The sequence below is a fragment of the Galeopterus variegatus genome, unplaced genomic scaffold, assembly GCF_000696425.1.
Source record: "Galeopterus variegatus unplaced genomic scaffold, G_variegatus-3.0.2 Scaffold4799, whole genome shotgun sequence".
NCBI lineage: Eukaryota > Metazoa > Chordata > Mammalia > Dermoptera > Cynocephalidae > Galeopterus > Galeopterus variegatus.
Genome location: NW_007730910.1, coordinates 162,164 through 174,190, shown reverse-complemented (window position 1 = coordinate 174,190; position 12,027 = coordinate 162,164).

Genomic DNA, 12,027 nt, shown 5'->3' with positions numbered 1-12,027 from the left:
AGCCAGTGAGCGGCCGGTCTGTATGTGGGATCCGAACCCTCGGCGGGAGCGCCACTACACTTCCCAAGCGGCGCACTATAGCAGTGCGCCACCGGGCCGGCCCTATACCACGTTTTCTTTATCCATTCACTTTTCGATGGACAGTCAGGTTGATTCCGTATCTTGGCTTTTGTGAATAATGCTGCAATGAACACGGGAATGCAGACATCTCTTCAGCATACTGATTTAAACTCCTTTGGATAATATACCCAGGGGAGGGATTGCTGGATCACATGGTAGTTCTATTTTTAATTTTTTGAGGAACCTCCATACTGTTTTCCACAACGGTTTACTAATTTACATTTTCCATTCCCTTTTCTCCACATCCTCACTAACTCTTATTTCATCTTTCTGATAATAGCCATTCTAACAGGTGTTAGACGATAGCTCATTATGGTTTCAATTTGCCTTTCCCTGATGATTAGTGATGTTGGGCATTTTTTCATATATCTGTTGGCCATACATACCATATGTTTATCATTCACTGGTGGTGACAGCACTTAAAATCTACTCTCTAAGAAATTTTCAAGTATACGATACATTGCTATTGACTATAAGCACCATGTCATATAATTGATCACCTGAATTTATTATTCCTGTTTAACTGGAATTTTGTGTCCTTTGACCAACATCTCCCCAACTCTTAACTCTTTGTAAACCTAAAACCACTCTTTTAAAAGAAGGGTCTGTTTCTGAGATTTGTTTTAATCCGGTATGACAAGACACACAGACATGGAGATGACTGTCATGAAGGAAAAAGTTTATTCTCAGATTCCTAGAAACAGGAAGCAGCAGGATTAGTCAGGAGGCGGAAGGAAAGGGGGTGAGAGCCTTTGTTGTGGTTACCATACTTGATTAAAACAAATCCAAGATACTCTTAAGACACCCCATTCCACTTCGAGGTATTGACACCCAAAAGAATTGAAAACAGATATGGTAGTTCCCCATATGCACGGGAGCTGCATTCCAAGACTCCCGGTGGATGCGTGAAACCACGGACAGTACCAAATCAGATTGCTGTCAATTGAAACACGTTTCTGTTCATGTCTTCCACCCACAAATGTAATGCCTGTTCTGTCTTAACTAAGCACGTATCACACCCTGTGGCTGTAAATTTTGTGATCTGAGGTGCAACAGCAAAACTAGCATGAATTTCTTTTTCCTTGTTCACAATTCCAAGAATAGAAGATTCATTCTTACCAATTCTTTTCCTTCCTCAAGCCCATAACTTTCAGCCTTTTACTTAAACAAAGCACTTCATGGTTTCTCTTTGGCATACCTGGGTTGCCAGAATCACTACTTTTGTGCTTGGGAGTCATTATCAAGTAAAATAAGTGTTACTTGAACACAAGCACTGCAATACCATGACTGTCGATCTTATAACCGAGATGGCTATTGACTAACAAATGCGTAGCACATACAGCGTGGATGCATGGGACAAAGAAATAAAAGAACAACTCAATATAATGGAATATTATGCAGCTATAAAAAGGAATGAAGTACTGATACATGGTACAACATAGATGAACACTGGAGACATTATGCTCCGCAAAAGAAGCCAGGCAGAAAAGGTCTCATATTGCATGATATATGTGAAATATCCAGAACAGGCAAATCCGTAGCGACAGAAAGTAGATTACTGGTTGACAGGGGCTCGAAGGAAGAACGAGGGGGTTACTGCTTAAATGAGTAGGGGATTTGGGGGGGGTTGATGAAAATATTTTGGGACTAGTTAGAGGTGGTGGTTGTACGACATTGTGAATGTACTAAATGCCACTGAATTGTAATCTTTAAATGGTTAATTTTATGTTATGTAAATTTGACTTCAATTTTTTAAAAAGAAAAATATAATATAGGAGGTGAGATGTGGGTGGGGCATAAAGAAAATAAGATTATCCAGGTGTAGAAAACTATTAAAGCTGGTGAAGGGTGCTTATACTAGCCTCTCCATTGGTATATATGATTAAAATGTTCCATAATAAAAAGTTGGGTTTTTTTAAAGAGGAAGATTTCCGGTGATGGTAAAAAACACTGATGTCAAAGAAACAGGGAGAAATTTGAAAAAAAAAATAGTTTTGTAAAACAAAAAAGTGGAAAATTCAATATTTCTAAAGTAATAAATTGCTATAAATAATATGTGATTTTAAAAATGAACATATAGCTAGATTAATAAATAAAATATTTAAGTAAGCATATGATTCTGCATTCCTAAAAGTTTATATATTCAAGTAGGCAAAAAACCTGTGTTTTAGGTTTCTTCTTGGGAAGAGGCATTGCATTTGTCTCCTTATATTCTAGCACTGAAGATATATTTCTGTAATGAACAAGAGTACCCCACCGTTAGAAGTTGTCCTCATCCCTAGAGCTATGTCGCCATGCTTCAGCAGAGCCTGTGTGGCACATCGCACTCACAAGGCCAGCCAAGCTGCTTGGCTCAGAGTCCTTGCCCACCACCCACCTCACCCACCAATTCAGTTTCCATGCTGGAGAATTCTGATCTGCTGTCCACAGAAATGGTAAGTCTAGACCTTCCCAAATAAGATCACATTATTTTCATTAAACTCCCAAAGTGAGATTTACTTCCAGCCCACCTTGCTGGTACTGGGCCCCAGCTTCCACCACGTTATCCGTCTGCATTACTTCCGCATGTCCCCTAGGGGGCTGCCTCTCATGGACTCAAGGTGAATTTCTCAATTTCTCCCTCTCTGGCCTTCTGACCACACCTGTCTCTTGTGAGATGACCTCACCCTGGATGCACAGTTCTTCTGACAGTGTCTCCACTGCTTCTGCCCATCTGACCCCTAACCTCCTTGCTTTGACATATGACCCTTGGTTCCCCACAGCACAGCTAAGGGCAGGCCCTAACAGCAGGTGAGAGGGTACTGAACGTTAACGCATGGTCAGCAAGCTATTTTTGTAAAGGGCCAAATAATAAATACTTTAGGTGCTGTGGGCCACATACGGACTCTGTCACATATTACTCATTATATATTTATTTTTAACAAGCCTTTAAAAATACAAAAACCAATCTTAACTCTGTGGACTGTACACAATGGTCTGCAGGTGGATCTGACCCACAGGCCGGAGTTTGCGGACCTCTCACTGAGAAGCTCCCAGCTGAGTCTTAGAAGGGGCTGCAGTCCGGGGCCATGGGTGCTGACCCACCTTCCAGGGTTCTTCCTGCCCGACTCCCAGCCTCAGTCCTCTCAGCAGGAGCCAGTTTCTGGAGAAATCACTTGTACCAGTCAGGTTCTCAGAGAAACAGAAAGAACAGGATATGTATACATAGAGAAGAGAAAACTACAGTCAGTCTTTAATTATTTTGAAGAATTGGCTCAAGCAATTGTGGAGGCAGACAGGTCCAAAATTTGCAGGGCAGGCCATCAGGCTGGAGACCCAGGGAAGACTTAATGCTGCAATCTTGAGTCTGAATTTTGTAGGCAGGCCAAGCAGGCTGGAGACTCAGGCCAGGTTTCTATGTTGCAGTCTTGAGGCCGAATTCCTTCTTTTTTGGAAAGCCTCAGCCTTTGACCTTGCAGCCTGCACCTGGATGAGGCCCACTCACATTATGGTGGATAATCTGCTTTACTCAAAGTCTACTGATTTAAATGTTGATCATGTCTAAAAAATACCTTCACAGCAACATCTAGACTGCTGTTCCACCAAACGATGGGCACCTTAGTGAGCTGAGTTGTCACATACAATGAACCAGGCTCGGTGGCCCTGAGGCCTGGGGAGAGAAAGGGCTTTGCTTTCCCTTCTGTCTGAGGCCTTCCTCCCACGCTTCATTTTTTGTCCAAGAACTGACCTCTTTCCAGCATGACTCACAGTGACATTTCCACTCCTTTCAGGAGAAACACCACCCCCACTTGCACTGATAAAGGGCATTTCCTTACTGCTGGGTCAGGATGATGAGACTCAAACTCTGGTTTCAGCCCTGCCCCTAACCTGCTGTGGGGCCCTGGGTGGGCATTCCACAGCCCCAGGCCTCCTGACGATGCCAGACCCAAATACTCAGAAGGAGCCACACAGAGCAGGTGTTCCACAGATCCTTGTTCGATGGCCTTCGCTTTAGAAAGCTTTATCGAATCAGAAAATAGCTTTAAGGGCTGGCCAGCGGCTCACTTGGGAGAGTGTGGTGCTGACAACACCCAGTCAAGGGTTAAGATCCCCTTACCGGTCATCTTTAAACAACAAAAAAAGAAAAGAAAATAGCTTTACTCACCATGCACCTTGCCCCCAGCTTTCTGTCACGGTGCCCATGTTTTTGCCCGCAGATCAATATCGGGGTGTTCGCAGCTTGGATCCAAAGCTGAAAATCTCCTGGCCAAGTAATGAGAACCTGCCACTGACAAGTGCCTACCACATGCCAAACACTGTATCTAACCCTCAGAACCACCTGCAAGCAAGACAGATGCCACCCTCCCCATGCCGTCATTCACAGCGGTGCCCTGGGAACGAGCACAGAGCTTTCCAGGATCGAAAACACCCCCTCAGAGGTGGAGTCATCAGAAACAACAATTTATACTTCCAAGCAAACAAGTGACTCATCAGCAAGAAGGGAATATTTTGGTCTGGGGAGTTGTCAAGGTATTCAGAGGTGTGTGTGTGTGTGTGTGTGTGCGTGTGTGTAGAAGTTCGGCTCCAGCTGGAAAGAGACAGAGGAAGTTGGGTCAAAATGGGTAGAAGAAGTTGTGGTCAGAGGACAGTCACGCTGAGGATTTAATTCTCTGGAAGACACTGGGTATGCTGACCTGGGTTGGCAGTTGGAAACATTTCATAATGCAACTCTCCAAGTCGATGTGTATTCCCTGTAATCGAGGGCTTGCCAATCACTGAGAAATAGCGATCTTCTGACGGCACTGGGCCATACAAGTGGAAGAATATTTTGCCCTAAAGTTGCTAATGTTTGCTCAAAGATTATCTTTAATTTAATTATCAGCTATTTTAGTAAGTAACTACTAAGCATAGGCAATGTCCCAGGCTCTCTGGGAAGTACAAAGATGATTCAGATCGAGGATCTATCCTCGAGAAATTTGTAATATCTTCGTATGATTCTCCACGAAAGGGGTACCACCAAAAATTTTTTAAAAGTGTGGGGGACACCACAGCCACATGTCAAGGGGCAGAGATGATACTCCTCTTATAGAGAAGAGCAGCAAATATTTGGAACAGTAAAATAATCAATCACAGTCCACCCTCTTGGTGAATCTTTGCTTCCCTCTCTTCCCACTAAAATATCCTTCCACTAGGAAAAACCCCAAATCCCATCCAGTCATGGCATCGGGATCAAAGTCTAGGGTCTCATGATAGTCTCCATTTCAGATCAGTTGTGGCTCCTCTTGATCCACAGACCAATGAACAAAACTGACAAGTTATCTGCCCTCGTCCCCAATATTCACCAACACACAATGCAGGAACGGGACAGATTAACCCAGTAAACACTCCCACTCAGCAGCCACTGGTCCACGGCAGTTCTAAAAGGCATATGCCCTAAGTGTACCTCGCAAAAGCTCCCTACCCAGGATGGGGGGAAATTCCTTGACCAGGTCTTGGTTCTGTCTCTGGAAGTGGCTCCCTGTTCTATTGATTCTTGTGGCTGTTGGGTCCCCCATCTGGGAGGTCATTAAACTCAATAACCACCCCTGAAGTAGGTGTTGAACGAGGGGTTCTGCATGCAGTTCAGCAGCTGTCTCATCTTGCCTCCTGCCTGTAGAGTGTTGGGGAGGTCAAAGAGTCATTTCAAGTATTGAGAGGGTCACTGTTTCTTTTACAGAGTTTCAGGTGTGAGGGACATTTTCTGTGTGCCTTGATGCATTGAAATTTGTATCTGCTGGTTTCATATCAATCTTCTCTTTGTGTTTAATAGTGTGTATGGTTGTGGACTCTCTCCTCCATCCCACCCCCAAGAAGGCCATTCAGGAAACAGAAGAATCAGTAAAAATTGGTGGGCTTTGAATAAGAACACCCTTGCAGGGAAATATTGGGCCTATTTTTCAGGCTCAGAGGGGCCGAAATAATGTCTGAAACTCAGACCATAGTAGCAGGGCTGGGATGTCAGATTCGGTCTTCTGATTCCCACGCAGAGCTCCTTCCCCCAGTGAGGGGCCTGGAAAGTTTCAATGCACCTGTCCCACTCCCCGGTCCTCCAGGAAGGGGATGGTGGACCCGCTGCTGCAATCCAAGGATCTCAGGTCAATGCCAGGCCAACTCACGCAGGGCCCCCCGAGGAGGGGTCTTTGCTTTTCACCAGCCTGTGATCGCTCCCAGGCAGCAACGCCAAGAGACAGATGAGGCAAGACATCGAGGACATGCAACTCCAGGAATTACCACCGGGAGCTGCACTGCAGGAGCAACTCAGCCGCAAACCTCATCCAAAATCCTCTCCGCATCTGCCCCCAAGCCACAGCTACTGAGACACACGTGAATTGTGGCCCCCCTCGTGATGCCCGTTGCCCACATTGGCATGTGCTTTTGCTCATCATGACGCGCTGCCATGAGTGGGGGCCTAGTCCGTAGCCAGGGCAACCCCGTTGTGGCCCCCCTCGTGATGCCCGTTGCCCACATTGGCATGTGCTTTTGCTCATCATGACGCACTGCCATGAGTGGGGGCCTAGTCCGTAGCCAGGGCAACCCCGGGCGGAATTTGTGGGTCCCTGGGCTCCAGGTCCTCAGATTCCTTCTGTGTGCATGGGTTTCCTCCCTCTTCTTACCACAAGAACACAAACCAGGCCATCACTCTGCTTCCTTTCTCTCCCTACTTTGCTTCTTTCTCCTATGTCTGAATCTGTCCCCGCGAGATGAGGGTGACCTCTACGACTTCCCAAGCTTTCTCAGTGGCCTCCTGTTATGCCTCAGCCAACCTTGATACCTCTGCCAGCTTCTTTGAGTAGCTTCTCCCCAGATCCTAATTTCCTTGCCAGCAACAAGGAGTTTGTACTTCACTTCCAGCCAGTGAGGAATCACCTGTGGGCTTGAGCCCAGGTCTGTTCTTTGGGAAGATTGGTCCGGTACTGCTGGGGACTGGGGTGCTGTCAATAATAATAACAGTGATAACTATACTCTGCTGATCACTTGCTTTGCCAGGTGACTTACATACATTACTTCTAATGTTTTGAGCGTAGCTTTATCGTCCCCATTTTACAGCTGAGAACATAAACGTTAAGAGGACTACTCAGCCTGTTTAATGTCCCCAGCCGATGAGTAGAAGAGCCTCCATTCAACCCCATATCCATTTGGCTCCGACGCCTGTGTCTTTCCTGTGTCCTCTCCAGAAAGAAACCAGAGGCAGTGGATACCACTTAGGAAACCACAGGCGATGACAAAGGCCAAAGTGAGGACAGCATAGTGGGAATTTAGATGTGGCAGATGTAAGTCCTTGGCGATGCAGAGTTTGGGTGACTGGTGATCCTGGGGAGGGGCCAACAGGGATGAGAAGTAGTTGCAATGAATTACTTTTGTATGAACTTTATAAAACACTTCTACAAATATTAACTTGTTCTTCGTCACAAATTGGGGAAGTAAATCTTATTATCCCCCTTAGTTCAGTCACAGATGCTCCTTGATTTACAATGGGGTTACGTTGTGATAAACCCATTGTAAGTTGAAAATATCCTAATTCGAAAATGCACTTAATGTACGTAACCTACCAAACATCATAGCTGAGCCAAGCCCACCTTAAATGTGCTCAGAACACGTACATTAGCCCACAGTTTAGGCAAATCATCCAACCCAAAGCCTATTTTATAAGAAAGGGTTGACTAGCTCGTGGAGTTTATTGAATAAGTGAGAACAGAATGGCTGTACGGGAGCTCGGAGTGCAGTTGCCATTGAAGGCAGACGACTGTCGCACCATCATGAAGTCTGGGACCCTCCGTATTCTGATTCAAAAGCCCACCCCTCACTCACTGACTCCCCTCACAAACTCTAGGGAATAAACCCTTGTAAAGGGGGTTCGACCTTTGGCTTTGGTATAATGTCGGTTTAAGCAGCAATGACTGCTATAGCAGAGTGGGTGGGATATTTCCCACACTCCATCCTTCTGGGTGGAATAGGCTGACCTTCATGCCCTGTTTCTGGAGGCTCCTCGGCATCAGGCTTCAGGTTGGGTTTGACCAGTGGGAGACACCAGCCGGTCGCCTAGTCCCTCTAGTGATGCAGCTGCTCTTATCAGTCCCAGAACCACACCTGCCCTCTCTTCTTCATGCCCGGGTCTGGAATGAGCCTCAGCCGTTCCCAGCCCTGGGCTCCTGCACCATCCCCACTTCATCCACACCTTTGTAAATAGTCCCTTTAATAAGTTCCCCTCGAGGGCCCCACGGTGAGTCTGTGTGCAATCTGTTTGCTCCAGGGCCTTGATAAGAAAGATAACACCCCCAAATCTCAGTGGCTTGACCCAATGAAAGATATTTTCTTGCTCAGGTCACAATCCACGGTGGGTATGTGTACACATGTGCACATGGGTGGAAACTCTAGGAGGAGACAGAGGAAGTTAGGTCAGAATGTAAACAAGAAGTTGTGGGCAGAGGATGGTCTGTCTAGTCAGATTTAGGTTTCTCTGGAAGGCATTGACATCGGTTGGCAGCTGGTGACATTTCAGAAATGGTTCTCTAGGTCACAATGTTCTCACTATAATTAGATGGTTGTCAGTCCTTGATAGATAGGAACCTCTTGTCAGCCATGTGCTGTGGGAATGAAAAAGTAATTGCCCTGAAGGTGTTAATGCTTCTCCACAGAAGAGAATCTCTATTTAATTGTCATTTACTTTAATAAGCAACTTCTAAGCATAAGGCAACATACGAGGCTCTCTGGGAGGCACAGAGATGACAAGCATTTAGGGTCTACCCTCAAGAAACTTGAAATATCTTCATATTTAGATTTTAAACTTACAGACAGCAAAATTCATTCTTTTTTATGTATAACGTTATCAGGTTTTTTGTTTATTTTCTTGTGTCTCTTTGCACATTTTTTGTTGAGACATAATTCACATAATTCACCATTTTAAAGTGTACAGTTCAGCAATTTTTAGTATATTCAAAGAGTTAGGCAATCATCACCACTAATTCTAGAACACTTTTTTTTTCCCTTTTTGTCTTTTTTCATGACCGGCAACGGGATCGCAACCCTCGGTGTCGCGCCCGCACCGCGTTCAACCAGTGAGCGGACCGGTCTCTATATGGGATCCGAACCCTCGGTGGGAGCGCCACCGCTCTCCCAAGCGCCGCACTCTACCCAGTGCACCACCGGGCCAGCCCTAGAACACTTTTATCATCCCAAAAAAGAGACACCACACCCATTATTAGCATCTACTCTCCAACCCCCTTGTGGACCACTAGTGTACCTTCTGTCACTACGGATTTCATATAAATGGACATTTCATATAAATGGAATCCTACAGTATGCGCTCCTTTCTGACTTGCTTCTTTCACTTAGCACATTTCTAAGGTTCATTCACATTGTAGCATGTTTCAGTAGTTCATTTGTTTTCGTGGCTGTGTAATCTTTTATTGAATGGACATACCACATTTTGTCTATCCAGTCATCAGTTGATAGATGTTTGGGTTGTTTCCACTTTTTGGCTAATATGAATAAAACTGCTATGAAAATTTCTCTATGAGTTTTTGTTTGAACCCCTGTTTTAGTTCTCTTGGGTATAAGGTAATTCTATGTAAAACTTTTTGAAGAATTGCCACTGTTTTCTACAGCCACTTCACCATTATCACCAGCAGTGAATGAGGGTGCCATAACCCCCACATCCTCATTAACACTATTATTTTCCACTTTTTGATTATAGCCAGCCTAGTGAGTGTGAAGAGGTATTTCATTATGGTCTAGATTTGCATTTCCCAAATGATTAATGATGCTGAGCTTCCATTTTGTGTGCTTATTGACCATTTGTATATCTTATTTGGAGAAATATTCATTCAAATCCTTTGCCCAATTTTTAAATTGTAGTGTCTTTTTATTGTTGAGTTGTAAGAGCTCTTTATATATTCTGGATACTAGGCCCTTATCATATATATGATTTACAAACGTTTCTCCCATTCTGTGTGTTGTCGTTTCATTTTCTTAATAGTGTCCTTTGACACACAGAAGTCCTTAATTTTTGTAAAGTCCAAGTTATCTGTTTTTTCTTTAGTTGCTTGTGCTTTTAGTTTCAAAACTAAGGAACTACTTGTTAGGTCAGTGAGATGGAGAAAAAGGAGAGAGAGAGAGAGAGACCTAAGCCAGGTGCCATTTCAGCCAAAAAGCTTTATTCCACTAACATGAAGGGGAGACTGAGCCAGATCAGTTCCCCTGAACAGAGGAAAGCAGGGGTTTATAAGCCTTTGAGGACTCTGGCAGAGTAATGGGAACGTCAAAACCAGTGGTATCAAGGTGACACAGTCCCTGTAGTCTGCTAACACCTGGTCGGTGAAGGCATAGGTTTCTAATTAGTGCCGCCACTATATCAGTGCAAAGTGCTCCAGACCAAAGTCAGCTACAGCAGCCCACAAGACGTTCTTTTGATGATGATGGTCATGTTTACCCCTTTCCAGGAGAGGAATTTTGCTGCTCGGTTCCCAGAGCAGAAAAGGGAAAGGGGAGCGGGAGAAGGAGGAAAGTTACTTAACCTGGCTGTGCTGATGTTAAGTTAGCCACGAGGCCTAATACTACTGCCTAATCAAAGGTCATGACAATTTACACCTATATATTTTTGTAAATGTTTATAGTTTTTGCACTTACATTTAGGTAGTTCATCCGTTGAGAATTAATTTTATATATGGCACGAGGTAGTGTCCAACTTCATTCTTTTGCATGTGGACATCCAGTTGTCCCAGCACCATCTATTGAAAATACTATTCTTTCCCTGTAGAATGGTCTTGGTACTAATGCAAAAAGCAATTCACCAATGAAAGCTTCTGGTCCTGGACCTTTCTCCATTGGTGGTTTTCCATAACTCTACTTTTCTTTTTCTCCTTGAATCAGTTTTGGTAGTTTCTATCGCTCTAGGAATTTGTCCATTTTATCTATGTTATGAGATTTGCTGTCGTACAGTTGTTCACAGTTTTCCTTACAGCACTTTTTGATTCTGTAATATCCCCTCTTTCACTCCTGATTTTACTGATTTAAATCTTCTCTCTTTTTTTATTGATCTAGCAAAAGGTTTGTCAATTATGTTTAGCTTTTCAAAGAACCAATGTTATGGGTTGAATTGTGTCCCCCCAAAATATATGTTGCAGTTCTAGCCCCCAGATTGTGCAAATGTAACATTATTTGGAAATAGGAACTTTGCAGGTGTAATCAAGTTAAGATGAGGTCATAGAGGGTTAGAGCATGTCCTAACCCAATGACTGATGTTCTTAGAAGAAGAAAGAAATTTGGACACAGAAACACGGGGGAGAATGCCATGAGATGACGGAAGCAGAGGACGCAGTCCTGTGTCTACAAAGCAAGGAACGCCAGGATTGCTGGCAACCACCAGAAGCTAGGAAGAGGCCCGGAACAAATTCTCCCTCAGAAACTCCAGAAGGAATCGACATGGCTGATACCTAGATTTCAGATACCTAGCCTCCAGAACTGTCAGAAAATTAATTCCTGTTGTTTCATGCTGCCTGGTTTGTAGTAATTGTTACAGCAGCCCTAAGAAACTGATACAACTGTCTTCGGTTTTGCTAATTTTGTCTATTGATGTCCTATTCTCTATTTCATTTATTTCCTCTCCAATTTTCTTCCTTTCACTTGCTCTGGGTTTAGTTTACTCTAGTATCTTAAGATAGAAGTTTAGATTATCAGTTTGAGAACCTTCTTTTTCAGTGTAGACCTTCACAGGTGTACGTTACCCTCTGAGCATTGCTTTCACTGCTTCTGTAAGTTTTGGTATGATACGTTTTTATTTTCAAGCATCTCAAAGTATTTTCGAATTTCCCTTGCTATTTCTTCTTTGACTGATTGGATATTTAGAAGCGTGTTATTTAATTTCCACATATTTATGAATTTCTTCAATTT